Here is a 16960-nt window from a genome sequence, read left to right as displayed (position 1 = left end):
TTTTAATATGCTGTTTAGGTTGGTCATAACTTTTCTTCCAAGGAGCAAGTGTCTTTTAATTTCATGGCTGCAGTCACCATCTGCAGTGATTTTGGAGCCCCAAAAATAAAGTCTGTCACTGTTTCCATTGTTTCCCCATCTATTTGCCACACAGTGGTGGGACTGGATGCCATGATCTTAGTTTTCTGAATGTTGAGTTTTAAGCCAACTTTTTGACTCTCCTCTTTCACTTTCATCAAGAGGCTCTTTAGTTCTTCTTCACTTTCTGCCATAAGGGTGGTGTCATCTGCATATCTGAGGTTACTAATATTTCTCCCAGCAATCTTGGTTTCAGCTTGTGCTTCATCCAGGCCAGCATTTCTCATGATGTACTCTGCATATAAATTAAATAAGCAGGGTGACAATATACAGCCTTGACGTACTCCTTTTCCTATTTGGAACCAGTATGTTTTTCCACATCCAGTTCTAACTGTTGCTTTCTGACCTGCATACAGATTTCTCAACAGGCAGGACAGGAGGTCCGGCATTCCCATCTCTTGAAGAGTTTTCCAGAGTTTGTTGTTGTCCACACAGTCAAAGGCTTTGGTGTAGTCAATAAAACAGAGATAGATGTTTTTTCTGGAACTCTCTTGCCTTTTTGATGATCCAACGGATGTTGGCAATTTTATCTCTGGTTCCTCCACCGTTTCTAAAACCAGCTTGAACATCTGGAAGTTCATGGTTCACATATTGTTGAAGCCTGGCTTGGAGGATTTTGAGCATTACTTTACTAGTGTGTGAGATGAGTGCAATTGTACAGTAGTTTAAGCATTCTTTGGCATTGCCTTTCTTTGGGATTGGAATGAAAACTGACCTTTTCCAGTCCTGTGGTCACTGCTGAGTTTTCCAAATTTGCTGGCATATTGAGTGTAGCACTTTCACAGCATCATCTTTTAGGATTTTGAATAGCCCAACTGGAATTCCATCACCTCCACTAGCTTTGTTCATAATGATGCTTCCTAAGGCCCACTTGACTTCATATTCCAGGATATCTGGCTGTAGGTGAGTCATCACATAATCGTGAATATCTCGGTCATGAAGATCTTTTTTGCATAGTTCTTCTGTGTATTCTTGCCACCTCTTAATATCTTCTGCTCCTGTTAGGTCATATGTATAGCCATATATAAGCTGCATAATTTAATCTTTCTCAGTGCTTCAGTGTCTTTCAAGACTTTTAGAATACTTTGACCAATAATAATTATACCATAAATACAGATGATTAACATTAGGCTGTTTTGTACATATCAGAAAGTATATTTGTGTATTTTTCATTTTATGAAAAAGAGGCAGAAACTTAGAGTCCTTCTTTAAATGGATGTAATACATATTGTGTAAGTCCAGCCAATTAAATGCTCCAAGATTACCAAGAAAAACACCTATCTGTTATCTAGAATGACAAAAACTTAATACAAATACAATATCATAAAGTAGGAGGTGAATTTACTTGTAATGGCATATTATGTTGGCTTTGGTCTTCCAAGCTACAGAATATTCAGTAGGTTTTAATAATAAGTATAAAGGGGTTGTTCGATCTTGAAAGATACAACAACCTTGAGCTAAAAGGCATAAATCATCTTTCTTTGACCAGCACTTACACTTCCCCAAAGCAAAGATTTTATTGATGTCATCCAATATGAAAAACATGTCTTAACTCCCCTTCTTATCCACTCATCTCTTATTCAGAGTTACTTGGGAAATGACAAATTCTCTTTATATCCATCCCATAAACAGTGCTTAGCTCCTGGACCAATTTATGATTCCCAGTCCCTGGTCTAGTCATCGGTGTTAGTCTAACCACTGGCTCCATCTCTGCAACACAGAATTCTGCAAGTACGACTGGGGCTGAGATAGAAAAGTAAACAGTCAGGATGCCAGTGTAAGAATGAATGGAATCCAATAAATCAGGTTTGCATGTAATGAAAGTTAATTCACAGTAACCTGCATGACCAGTTTTTCAATATATGAAGTCCTCAAGAATAATACATTTTTCCAGAGCCCTTTTCTCCTGAGCCCACCAAACAGAACATAGTCTTTCTCTTTACCAGACCAGAAGTCCATCTTTATGCAGCATCCAGATTTCTCATTATTCAACTGACAACTCTTCCATCCCAATTTCATTTGATTTTTCTTCTTCTCAGGAATCAGCATAATTCTTATTACTCAACACTTTTCATAAGCATATATCAATTAATCTTCAATAATAACTAACTTCATTTAGAAAAGTCTTTTTATTTTTCATATACCCTTGAGCTAATTCTGAAAATCACTGGCTACTCACACATATGATTCATCAGCTGGGTGCTTAACTGTTAGTCTCTGAACACATTGAACAAACAGAGAAATCATCAGTCCGTATTCATGTCTGATCCTCTCTTTCCCTATTCTGGAATAAGCAATGGGCTTGTAAATTTTTATTGAAACTGACAGATGAAGACAGATGAAGGCTGTATTTTTCTTATGTCTCCAAAAGAATCCCCTCCCCCAAAAAATATTGGTTAAAAGTTACAGTTGGTTAAAATTTTTTGTCAGTTTGCTTTAACTTTAAACCTATAAAATAAAAAAATATTCTCACCCAAAGCAAGATAGAGAAAAATAGGCAATTACAGCATATTCTTGGCTTTTGATGTATTCAGCTTCAAATTTTTCATCCTTTCTGTACAATTGCTATGCTGAGAACCATTTTTTGTTTCTGTTTAACATTCAGGACAAAGAAATGTACATGCCTATAGACCTATTTTGTCTAGAAATAAAAGTAATGAATGAGAGTCACATTTGAATAACAAGAGTGGACTAGACATGAGAGAAAAGAACAGGCCTAGGCAGCTTCAATTCTCCATCTTAAAATTACTTACTATTGTTGAGAATAATAGAACATCAAAAGGATAAATTCAAAACTCAAATTAGTTCCTGTCCTCCCAGGAGAGACTGCCTGCCTGATTCTGATCTGTCTTTCATGAGTCGTTTCTCACTCAAAGTTACAATTTCAAGGGCTAGAGTGTCATTCCAATATGCAAAGGAGCATTGGCATTAATGAGAGTTATATTTAGAAATCCTTCTACTGTGAGATAGAATATAACATTAAACTTGTGAATTTTAAGGTCATGACAAGGACATATTGACATGCTAAAATTTCAAAACTATGTAAATTAGCTACTTGGGTAATCGCAGGCTCTACAAATCTTCTGCTCAAATTAAGAGGCAAGTTTGTTCATTTCTCCCACAACTCAGGATCTGTCAGAATAGGGTTATGCTATATTCTGCTGACAAACCATCCCTAAATCTTACCAATTGATTTATAAAAGCCGAGGTCTATTTCTACCTCACACCACATGGCTGCCTTTGCAGGTCTTCTCATTCTGGATGGAAAGTGATTGAGAAGCACCCATCTCAAATGTTGCTAGTCACTTTGACAATGGGAAAATATAGCTCTAGGGTGTGTTGCACCAGTGATTAACTGTTTCTGCCTAGAAACGACTCTCACTCTTCTCTAACAAGTCATTGGCTAAAACAAGCCATAGGCATGACAACCAACCATAATGGGGGCAGGGAGGTACAATCTCTCCAGGTATCCATAGTGAAAGATGACCACCAGAGCAGTGGTCAGAAGAACAAAAGTCCCTTAGAAACTTATTAGTTAAAGGAGTCATGCAAATACAAAATATACAAATAAGTAAAGGAGGTATGTACCCCACTGGAGTAAGGATATGGAGGAGATGACCAATGATGTGGTAGAGTAATGTGAGGGGAGCGAGATTAACTAGAAGGTCCATTTTAGACAAGCTGGTCAGTTGACCAGATAAAGTCGACAGCAGATACTTTTTTATATTTTCCCATTGTCTTTTACTCAGGGAAATGTTAACCAAAACTACACGACAATACATGAGGTCCCAGTAAAGAACATGGTGCTGCCACAGAACACTAACAAAGAGAATTCTGGAAGGACCAGAAGAGGGAGGAGATGACCAGCCTCCCAGAGTCCTTTTCATTGGAATCCATCTTGGCTGAGCAATGCTATGCACCACCAGGAAGGACTCTGAGTCAGAGTGACTGGCCAGAGACAACCTGGAAACTAACCCCCTTACTATAAAAGCGGAGCTATAAACCAGGTGGCCCAGCAGGTCTCCCGGGTTCCCCTGCCCTGCTGCTCTGTGCCCAGGCCACCTCAACGAGTTACTCATTTCCCCCTAGGTAGCTCTCAGGTATATGAGATATATATGTTAACAAACTTCTGTTTGATTTTCTCTTATTAATCTTTTATTATGGACATCTTAGTTAAGAACTCAGAAGAGCAGAGAAAAAAATATTTTTCTTCCCCTTGTGGACTTAAAAAATATTCACAGCCTAAAAGTTGAGAGTTATGCTTTACTCTGTGGCAATTTTTAAGACTACAAGCCCAGAAGACAGCATCACAAGTAATCCTGAGAGAACTGTTCCCAGAACTGTTCTCTCCTCAGGAGGCAAAGGGAAGAGCCAGATTATACAGAAGTTTTGCAATAAAGGTAATCTGAATGTCAAAAGATTATTGTTATTAAAGAAAATCAGATATTCCAAGTTAAGGAATTTAGTGCTTTTCTATGTATGGGAAGATGGAAAATTCTGGGCTCAATGAAGTCATTCATTTGATATGAACCTCAGCTATCTGGGGTCAATATCCTGTGTTTTCACATCTTGAATTTCCTTGTGGCTCACCGTAGTGAGTGGCTACAGGCTGATGAGAGCTAGATCACAGGTATTCTTCTTGAGTTCCCTCAGGGTTCACCAATTCACCATCTGTGATGACTGTGACATCCTTTGTTTATTGATAAGGCAGGAAATATTCCATTTCTCACCCTGTATATGTATGGACTTCATCAGTGAAATTCCTTCCCCCACCCCCCCCCCCACCGGCTTCTAGTTAGGTTCCTCTTCTGAGAGGATGGGGTGAAATCAGAGAGAGGTGGAAGAGTGAAGTCACCATATCTTTCCTGATGGGACTGCTGCTGGCTGACTGCATCCCACAACTCCATAACTATAGCCAGGTAGCCCTCACTCATGCATTCGCTCCATGGGATTCCACGCATCCCACCGAAGTGGCCAAACCCTCTTCAGCTACTTCAGACCCAAGAGTGGTAACTTGCTAATGTTTCTAGCCACTGGGTACTGCACTATCTGATGTGGTTTCCCTCACTGCTATGAACTGAATTGAGTCCCCACAAAACTCATTTGAGAGGACACAGTGAGAAGGCAGACTTCTGCAAGCCAGGAAGAGAGCCCTCATCACAACCCAACCATGCTGGCAACCTAATCTCAGACTTCCAGCCTCCAGAACTGAGAGAAAATAAATACTTGTTGTTTAAACCACCTTGACCATGGTATTGTGTTACGGCAGCCTGAGCAGTATTAGACACTAACCTATACTCTTATAATAATCCCTTTATTAAACTCTTCTCAAATTATCCCACACAAGCATCTCTTTTCCTGCTGAGATCCTTATTCATACAAAATATGTATTTTGAATTCTCATTTGTTTGCACCTATAATTTCTCTACAACTTATAATTTCCTATACAAATGACAGCTTAATTATAACTTAGAAAATTAGAACAAACTTTAGTTTTTAAAGGGTAAAATATTTAAGCAAATATACCATTTATGTTTTATTTAAGGCACAATATATAGCATAATTATTCAGAGAACAGGACTAGAGGTTTAGGCAGACTTGGAATTCACTCCCATTTCTGTACATGGTAGCAGAGTTACTCTGCCAAGTGACTTCTCTAATGTTCAAGTTCCTCATCTGTTAAATAAAAATCACAATCTAAATTATACTCCAATTAAAAATAGATTGAAAAAGTTTTTTAAAAAGAATCACAATCTGTTTTATAACTAATATGATTATCATAGGGTTGCAATAATAGCCCAAAATGACACAGAGAAAGCTATTACTATTACTATGGTGGTGTTTATGTTTAAATGAAGTTGCTTTTACAGCACCAAAGACTTAATCATCCATTTCCTATATAAAAGGTAGCTACTTTTTGCATAGACCTCAAGTATATTGTAGTGTAGAGGTGGAATTTAAAGGAAGGTATTAAACAGGCTGTGTTTTAGCTTATGGGCAAGTAATAAACTGTATCATTTATCTTGAATGTATCATAGATAAGCTGCTATATAACGATTGCCACTTCAGATAGCTGTGAAATTAGGTGATTAACTAGTTGTTATTTAGCCTTCTAATTTCTGTATAAGTCTAATTACATGAAATAGAAGTTGGGGTTTGATTTTTTACTTTGCTTTTCTGTTTGAAGTGTCATTGTAACTACTGTATTGTAAATGATGGAAAATAATTGCGTATGTTATTTTGGGGTGTGTTATTTGCATCAGTATTTTATCTCTATTAATGTTTGTGCTCATCACTGCATATAAAAAAACTTGGATGTATCAATGTAACTTAATTTTTTATTTTCATACTGGCATTGTAGACACTTGAGAAAGCTGTATCTTGCAGGCTTGACTTAACTTTTTTTCCTTAAAAATCTGGAATATAATCTTATACCATTTACTGGAAGAAACAAGACAAAGCATTTGAGTGTAAAACTCTCCAAATGTTTTGGATTTACAGCATTTCTTTGATAAATGAACTGCATACCACTAGTGCAGATCTAGTACAGCGTTGACAATAAGCTAATAATGTATAAACTTTTCTTTACTCCATTAATACAAGCAGTGTTTTATTTAATAATCATCGATGAAATAAATGTGCCTGATATTAATTTTAAAAATTACAGTATTAGATCATAAAATAAAAACCAGCAGTACATTTTTAGTCACACTGAAAATGAAGGACTTAATTTTCCCCACAAGTTTCAGTGTTTTTAGTAATCAATTCTATGCATTTTATATAAATAGAAATATATATATATTACACATAAAAAGGAATAGCCTAAGATTAATTTAAAAGATTATTTACAGATGGCAAATTTATGGAGTCACTATTTAAGTAAACTTGCTGCCCTCCACAGCCTTCTAATTTTATTTATCTGGTCCAGCAGTTTACTGGTATCTGCTCGCTTGTTGGAGAAGAATCAGTGCTGGCAGCGCATGTTTAAGAAACACCAAGGGCAAAAGATTGATGTTTGTACCAGGTACAAAACTGGCACAGTTTTTTTTGTTCAGGGCTGTGTTTACTACCCTGAAATGTCATATTTTCTGTATTTCAGTTCCAAGACTGTGATGTCTTGTTAAATTGACAGTAAATGATAAACTTCAGTGTTTTCATAATATAACAGTCCTTTTTGATAAAGGCGTACCCGAGCTAAATACACTGCTCTTAGCTGATTCTAATCATGGACTTTTTAAAAAGAAAAAAAAAAAAAAATTCCAAGATCCTGCTAAAGTCTAAATTTAGCATATTGACAAAAGAATATGGATTTGTACCCTCTTTAAAACCTTTTTTTTTTTTTTACCAGTTTTCTTTTGCGTTAATGCTCTCTTAAATAAAACACTGCATGAATTCCAAGTTGCATACTTGCATACTATTTTAATTTACAAATTGTTTTTTAATCAAATATCCTGGTATTTTGTTTCTTTTTCCTTCAGGGTGTTTAAGTATGTTACTGTAGTAGCAAAACTTTTTCATTTAAAAAATCTCTACTACTAATTCTAAAGTTGGTTTGTGTTAAGTAAAAGTTAAATCATACACTGCAAGGTGTAGGAAGATTTGTTTTAAAGAACCCAATGATATAGGTTTGATTACTAAGTTTGAGCTATTAACTGTTTAACAATTTTAGACTTGTGGCTTTCTTTCTTTGGTTTGTTTGTTTTTGCTTTTACTTCTGTGCTACACTAGTTTGCCATGTAGCAACTGCACTGTGCAATATTACAATAAGGACTGGGAAAATTTTTATGGATGTAATGTCTATTACGGTTTGCGATAGTATTTCTCTCTAGTTCTCAGTGATTTAAATGTGACCAAGCCTTCTGTACTTTGTCACAAAAAGCGGGTTTTCCAGGTGACTATTTTGGTGAGTGTCAAAATAAGAATTTATGGTGTATTACTGTCGATTCACTTTGAATTAAAATATTGCAGCAAAAAAAAAAAAAAAGAATCACAATCTGTTTTATAACTAATATGATTATCATAGGGTTGCAATAATAGCCCAAAATGAAACAGAGAAAGCTATTACTATTACTATTAATCATTATTACTATTATTCTCTTATCATGAATCCTTTTATGATATTGCTTTTTGGGAAGCTCCTTGAAACCTGACCATATCCATGGATACTAGTTCTCACAACCCTCAAAGCCCATGGGATTCTTACAACAAGGAGAATAGATTAGTACCCATCTACATGCTCCAAAGGCAGCATGAACTAAGGCCAGGAGGCATCCTGCATTTTGCCTAAGAACATTCCTTTTAGAGGGGAAGTTAATCAGTGCCTTATCACCCTTAATGAAGTTCTCATATTAAATGCAGGACACTTGATACAATTTACTTTAATTAATTACTTTTCTATGCTTAGAGAAAGTGCTTGAGGAATTATTTGTTCTGTCTGAACATTCTCTTTTTATCTTTTTTGTCTGCTGCCATGTCAGACATGGATATGTCCTGAACAGAGAGCTGAAAAATACTAACAAGCACTAACTACTACCTCAGCAACTAACATAAGACTTATTCATACATCACTTAATTTTTCTTTAATAACATAGAATTTTCTATGGCTCAACCAATAAGCATCTTATAGGAAAGTCAAGTTAGGCTCTGAAGTCTGCACATATTATGAGCCTCTGCGATAGGAAAAAAGATTTCTCAGTAGGCAGACTGAATTATGAAAAGTCTGAAAACCAACAATTTATGCAACAAGGTTATGCAACAAGGAAGGTTTAGCTTTTTAAATCCAATGTTCAAAAATAATTTCTAATAAATTGCTGCTATGCATGACCTTGAAAGATACCTAATCAACCCAACTTCCAAGATAAGAATATTAAACAAATGAGATATATGACCTTGATCAAGTTCCTTAGCCTCTCTGATTTTTAGATACCTCATTAAAATGGGGCAAAAAATGGAACACAGACCAAGGGCTGCTGAAAGAATGACATGAAATAAGGCATACAAACTACAGCCTCCTGATGTACAGGAAACACTCAATTATTGTTAGATGTGTGTGTGTCAATCACTCAGCTACATTCAATTCTTTTCTGCCCCACGGACTGTAGCTCACCAGGTTCCTCTGTCCATGGATTTCCCAGGCAAGAACACTGGAGTGGGTAGCCATTTCCTTTTCCAGGGGATTTTCCCAATCCAGGAATCAAACCCACATCTCTTGTGTCTCCTGCATTGGCAGGGGGATTCTTTACCATTATTGCTACCTGGGGAGCCCAGTTGTTAGATAGGCTATTATTATGATATCTTATGTCCATTCTAGCCCTACTACACTATGACCCATTGACATTTGAAAATTTGACTCATCCCACAATAAAAATGGGCTACTCATATTGCTATATGACTACTCTTTCAGTTTAAAGCTTTCAAATAAACATTTGTATCCCAAGAAAGATTTGACAGTTTTCAGTTTTTAAGGTTATCCCATGTAGGTATGTCCATGAAGATCACTGGCTTATTAAATAACTCCATTCTGATAAGCAACAAAGCTTTACTGGCCAATCACAATCTAGACTATAATAAAACTAACATAAATTTAAACTTAAAAAGCTTGGAGAAATAGGGAAACCAGGTTTTAAACATTAAATATTAAGTATCTACTAATTTGCCCAAGGATTCATTTTAACTGTGAAGTTTATAACTTTAAAAAATGATCCAGCATAAATTAATGAATAAACTAATAAAGAAGTTCTCATTCATGTTTTGAGGTTTCTGAGTTTTATGATTTGCATTTGTTATTGTTCAGTCACTCAGTCATGTCTGACTCTTTCTGACCCCAGGGACTGCAGCACACCAGGCTTCCTTGTCTTTCACCATCGCCCAGAGCTTGCTCAAACCCATGTCCATCAAGTCTGTGATACCAACCAACCATCTCCTCCTCTGTCATTTCCTTCTCCTCCTGCCTCAATCTTTCCCAGCATCAGGGTCTTTTCGAATAAGTCAGCACTTCGCATCAGGTGGCCAAAGTATTGGAGCTTCAGCTTCAGCATCAGTCCTTCCAATGAATATTTAAGACTGATTTCCTTTAGAATTGACTGGTTTGAACTCCTTGCAGTCCAAGGAACTCTCAAGAGTCTTCTTCAGCACCACAGTTCAAAAACATCAATTCTTCAGTGCTCAGCCTTCTTTATGGTCCAACTCTCACATCCATACACAACGACTGGAAAAACCATAGCTTTAAATAGACGGGCCTTTGTCGGCAGGTAATGTCTCTGCTTTTTAAAACGCTGTCTAAGACATACAGATGGCTAACAAACACATGAAAAGATGCTCAACATCACTCATTATCAGAGAAATGCAAATCAAAACCACAATGAGGTACCATTTCACGCCAGTCAGAATGGCTGCTATCCAAAAGTCTACAAGCAATAAATGCTGGAGAGGGTGTGGAGAAAAGGGAACCCTTTCACACTGTTGGTGGGAATGAAAACTAGTAAAGCCACTATGGAGAACAGTGTGGAGATTCCTTAAAAAACTGGAAATAGAACTGCCATATGACCCAGCAATCCCACTCCTGGGCATACACACCGAGGAAACTAGATCTGAAAGAGACACGTGTACCCCAATGTTCATCACAGCACTGTTTATAATAGCCAGGACATGGAAGCAACCTAGATGTCCATCAGCAGATGAATAGATAAGAAAGCTGTGGTACATATACACAATGGAATATTACTCAGCCATTAAAAAGAATACATTTGAATCAGTTCTAATGAGGTGGATGAAACTGGAGCCTATTATACAGAGTAAAGTAAGCCAGAAAGAAAAACACCAATACAGTATACTAACACATATATATGGAATTTAGAAAGATGATAACGATAACCCTGTATGTGAGACAGCAAGAGAGACACAGATATATTGAACAGTCTTTTGGACTCTGTGGGAGAGGGCAAGAGCGGGATGATATGGGAGAATGGCATTGAAACATGTAAATTATCATATGTGAAATGAATCGCCAGTCCAGGTTTGATGCATGATGCAGGATGCTTGGGGCTGGGGCACTGGGATGACCCAGAGGGATGGGATGGGGAGGGAGGTGGGGGGGTGGTTCAGGATGGGGAACACATGTATACCCATGGAGGATTCAAGTCAATGTATGGCAAAACCAATACAATGTTGTAAAGTAAAATAAATAAATTAATTAATTTTTAAAAAAATAAATAAAAAATAAAACGCTGTCTAGATTTCTCACAGCTTTTCTTCCAAGGAGCAAGTATTCTTTAATTTCATGGCTGTAGTCACCATCTACAGTGAATTTGGACCCCACGAAAATAAATTCTCACACTGTTTCCATTGTTTCCCTATCTATTTGCGATGAAGTGATGGGACCAGATGTCATGATATTACTTTTTTGAATGTGGAGTGCTAAGCCAGCTTTTTCACTCTCCTCTTTCACCTTCACCAAGAGGCTCTTTAGTTCCTCTTCACTTTCTGCTATTAGTATGGTGTCATCTGCATATCTGAGATTATTTATATTTCTCCTGGCAATCTTAATTCCAGCTTGTGCTTCATCCAGTCTGGCATTTCACATAATGTACCCTGCATATATGTTAAATAAGCAAGGTGACAGGATACAGCTGTGACGTACTCCTTTCCCAATTTTGAACCCAGTCTATTGTTCCATGTCTGGTTCTTCTTGACTTGCACACATGTTCATCAGAAGGCAAGTAAGGTGGTCTGGTGTTCCCATCTCTTTAAGAACTTTCCATGGTTTGTTGTGATACACACAATCAAAGGCTTTAACACAGTCAATGAAGCAGAAGTAGATGTTTTTCTGGAATTCTCTAGCTTTTCTGTGATTCAGTGGATGGTGGCAATTTGATCTCTGGTTCCTCTGCCTTTTCTAAATCCAGCTTGTAAATCTGCAAGTTCTTGGTTCACATAATGTTGAAGCCTAGCTTGAAGGATTTTGAGCATTACCCGCCTAGCATGTGAAATGAGTCTAGTTGTGCAATAGTTTGAACATTCTTTGGTATTGCCCTTCTTTGGGATTGGAATGAAAACTGACCTTTTCCAGTCCTGTGGCCACCACTGAGTTTTCCAAATTTGCTGGCATATTGGATGCAGTACTTTAACAGCATCAGCTTTTAGGATTTGAAATAGCTCAACTGGAATTCCATTACCTCCACTAGCTTTGTTCATAGTGATGCTTCCTAAGGCCCACTTGACTCGGCACTCCAGGACATCTGGCTCTAGGTGAGTGATCACAACAGCATGATTATCTGCATCATGAAGATCTTTTTTGTATAGCTCTTCTGTGCATTCTTGCTACTTCTTAATATCTCCTACTTCTGTTAGGTCCATTCCATTTCTTTGCTTTGTCAAGCCCATCTTTGCATGAAATGTTCCCTTGGTATCTCTAATTTTCTTGAAAAGATCTCTAGTCTTTCCCATTCTGTTGTTTTCCTCTATTTCTTTACACTGATTGCTGAGGAAGGCTTTCTTATCTCTCCTTGCTGTTCTTTGGAAATCTGCATTCAGACAGGTATATCTTTCCTTTTTTCCTTTGCCTTTAGCGTCTCTTCTTTTCTCAGCTATTTGTAAGGCCTCTACAGACAACCATTTTGCCTTTTTGCATTTCTTTTTCCTGGGGATGGTTTTGATCACCGCTTCCTATACAATGTTATGAACCTCCATCCATAGTTCTTCAGGCATTCTCTCAGACCTAATCCCTTGAATCTAGTTCTCACTTCCACTGCATAATCATAAGGGATTTGATTTAATTCATACCTGAATGGCCTTCTGGTTTTCCTTACTTTCTTCAATTTAAGTCTGAATTTTGCAATGTTATTTTTTAATAATTCCAAAATACATTTTCAAAAACATTTTTTAAATGAGGAGGGGTTATAATCCCAAGGAGCCTACTGTATGAAGAAATGTTTCTGAAGTGCATTCAGTCATGCCAGACAGTGGGTTGCCCTTACTAGAAGAATTAGTCAAAAAGAAGGTATATACATGTAGTCAGACAGTTCACAATCCAGTTTTTATTTCCCCAAACAGGACCCAAAATGTCAGGAAATAAGCAGATGATATTCTAGCCCTTTTCAATATTTTATAATTTTTTTAATTTTCTTTGGAAAGAAGAGGAATTTCTTAAGACAAAAGTAACTATTTCTGCTTCAGAAGTTAATTGTGGTTATGTAACTTGAGGAATAAAGGCTGTCATATAAAAATACAATTCAAGCAAAGTTGGGATGCTAGTCAAGATAATCTACTTCTACAATGAAATCTAAAGCTGGATGAATTGTGAGCTTTCCTATAAGATCAGAATAAAAAAAGGATTTAATATTGACTTTCCCAGGATAAATGTTCACAAGACAAATTCTCAGTATTATGTCACAAGCAAATCCCTCACACCTACACCCATTCTCAGCTGGAGTTAACAACTAGAGAATTAACAAAGTGAATGTCCATCAAAGGCTGTGAAATAAAAGGGCTCAATATAGGATCCTTTAAAACACTTTCAAAACCTCCTGAATGTGGACTGTTCCACAGGATAACCTTCTTGGACTCTTCAAAAGTCACTGTCATGAGAAACAACCACACACATCAAAAAAAGTTTTTAAATAAATAAAATAGAAGAACATCTATTAAACAGCTAAAATTTATAAAAACTTATTTTATCAAGTGTTGGCAAGGAGGAATAAGAATGCTTATACACGGCTACTGAAAATGTAAAATAGTACAACCACCTTGGAAAACTATTTTGCAATTTCTTCAAAGATTAAATATACATCTGCTACATGATTCGGCCATTTCAATCCTAGAAATATACCCAAGACAAAAAAAAAAAAAAAGCATATGTCCATATAGAGACTGGGACAGAAATATTCCCAGCAACTTTATTTGAAATAATCAAAACACACAAACAACCCAGGTGTCCACGAACAAGTAAATGGATAAATGGCTTGCAACTGATAGACGCACAAAACAGAATGTTATGCAGAAATGAAAGAATGAACTACTAATATATGCAAAAAACACGGAGGAATCTCAAAATAATGATGCTGAAGTCAGACACAAAATGGTACCTACTGTATGACTCCATTTATATAAAATGTGAGAAAATATCACTAATCTCTAGTGACAAAAAGATCAGTTGTTGCCTGGGGGTGAGAAAGGAAAGCAAAGAGGGGATACAAGGAAAGATTAGAGAGGGGAATGAAGCTTGAAGGATGACATATATGTTCGCTGTCTTGACTGTGGTGACAATTTCACAGTATAAACAAGTCCGGACTTTTAAATTTACCAAATTGTACAGTTTAAGGTGCATATTTTCATGTCAGTTATACTTCAGTTTTTTAAAAAATGAACTTCTTTCGAATAAAAAGACTGAAAAGCCATTACAACGTGTGGCCATTCACTGGACGCTTCTTTTAAAAATCATGTAAGATAATTGTAGGACATTGAGGAAATTTGTCTATGGATTACATAGATACATACAATTCAGGACTTTTTTTCTTAGGTAAAACAACAGTAGTATAAGAGATTCACTCAAAAAGATTTGGTATGAAGAGTTGATTTCTACAGATAAAATAAAATAAAAAAATACTGAGAGAAAGGAAGAGAAGCAGTAAGTGTGATACAATATTACCTGCTAAATCTAGGTTAAAGCTAGATAAATGCTTATTTGACAACTGTTTTAATTTTTGTATTTTTAAAATCTGTCATAATAAATGGATTAATACCCTACATTATTTTATTTCATTTCATTCTTGTCTTCATTCAGGAAGCAATAACACTCAGTAGGGAATATTTTTTAAATATCCTCCTGTGTAGCAGAAAACAATAGCCATAAAATCTTCAATCTTTCAATTGGTAAAAATTTATTTTCTCTTTGAGATCTCTCCACAGATGTCAGCATAGGTTGTTAATGAAGCAACTAACAATAATAATGATCACAGCAGTGGACTACCATTGGCACTAACCATGTTCTACAGTCTTTACATGCGTTTTAGCTCTCTCACCTCTCTTAATATAATTCACTTAACAATCTGATACTGTAGATACTGCTATCATCATCCCTATATTGCAGATGAGAAAACAATACAAAGAGGGTTAACCAGCTCACCCAGAGTTACCCAGGGCAACAGGAGGAGTGGGTACTCAAGACCAGCAGTCTGAGACTAGAGCGTGTGCTCTCAAGTTCAAGGTCACAAATTACAATGCCACTAAGCAGAGGCCAAAAGGGAATGACCAGGTAGGAACTCTGACAAATTGGTGCATGTGTCCCCTGCTTCCTGGCCAGTATTTCCATGTCTGTGGATTTTTTCAAGAAAAGCCAGAAATACAGATTTTTAGGTGAAGTGTCGTGTTGCTTTTGTTTGATTATTGGTTTGTTTATATTCATGACATTCTTTTTTTTTACAAACAGTGCTGTTAAAAAAGCAAAACATTTTGAAGAATTCATTTGGCCCATACATGCCAGTTTGCAATCTATGGCAAAACAATTAAAGTCCCTTAGCACTGTGGCCTTAAGAAATAATTAGGAATTTCCCCCAAAAAATTCTCTTTTGAGGATTCATGATCCAAACTGTTGATTCACAAACTGTCCCTCCTATATGGAGGGCACAGATAGACCAAAGAAAGAGGCAGATCACTCCAGATGATAGGCCGCTGTTCAAATAAGCAAGGGAGCCCTTTCTGCCTCCACTGCTGCCATGGCGCCTATGAAAATGCTTGTGGTGAAGGTGGGGCAAAAAAAAGAAGCAGATCCTGAAGTTTACTCTGTACTGTACCCAGCTTCCCAGGTGGCGCTAGTGGTAAAGAACCTGCCTGCCAATGCAGGAGACTTAAGAAATGTGGGTTTGATCCCTGGGTTGGAAAGATCCCCTGGAGAAGGAAATGGCAACCCAGTCCAGTATTCTTGCCTGGAGAATCCCATGGACAGAGGAGCCTGGCGGGCTACTGTCCATGGTGTTGCAAAGAGTCAGACACGATTGAGCAACTAAGCACTTAGTGTACCCACCGTGTAGAGAAGATGAAAACATGGATGTCACCAGTTTTGAGCAGTTTCTTCAGGAGAGGATCAAGGTGAATGGAAAAGCAGACAATCTGGGCAGTGGTGTCATAACAATCAAAAGAAGCAAGATTAAAAAAAAAAGAAGAAGCAAGAGCAAGATTACTGTAACTTCTGAAGTGCTCTTTTCCAAAAGGTATTTGAAATATCTTACCAAAAACTGTTTAAAGAAGGATAATGTACATGATTTGTTACGCATAGTAGCTAACAGCAAAGTTACAAATTGTGTTGTTTCCTCACTAATCAAGATGAAGAAGAGGAAGAAGATGATCAAAACTCAATCTGGAATATTTGGATAAATTTTTAAATAAAATTTATCAACCAAAAAAAATAAATAAATAAGCAAGGGAATTTACAGAGAAGATTTGTCTTGAGGGACTGCAAGATGAGTAGCTCTCCACACCTGCTTATACAGAGCTTATATAGAGGCCTTAACAGGATCCTCATACTCGGTCAGGATGGTCTCCACCACACACACTGCTCTCTCAAGTCTGCATCCCTGAATGGCTCTGGCTGTGCCAGCAGTGGGCAGAGTGTACATTCTGGGGTAGGACACGGGTAGGAATGAAGAGCCTCCAAGTGTCTGGGTCCAGTTCACATGTCAAAAAGCAGTCACATCGTCTCCTCCAACAGAAGTTAAGAATTAAATTCTTTGCTCCCATCCGTTGATCCTGTTCAGTGATCAGTCTGAAACTGGAAACTCCATCATGTCAAAACACTGGATGGGTAACAGATTTGGTGGAAGGCACACCA

At 37.1% G+C, this 16960-nt stretch overlaps 1 pseudogene; it reads left to right on the top strand.

The window, feature by feature from the left end:
* Nucleotides 1-15848: 15848 nt before the first annotated feature.
* On the top strand, nt 15849-16514 carry LOC122440812 (annotated as a pseudogene).
* Nucleotides 16515-16960: the final 446 nt, after the last annotated feature.

Source organism: Cervus canadensis, chromosome 4 (genome assembly GCF_019320065.1).
Source record: "Cervus canadensis isolate Bull #8, Minnesota chromosome 4, ASM1932006v1, whole genome shotgun sequence".
Lineage (NCBI taxonomy): Eukaryota > Metazoa > Chordata > Mammalia > Artiodactyla > Cervidae > Cervus > Cervus canadensis.
This window is presented reverse-complemented; position numbering and strand designations above follow the sequence as displayed.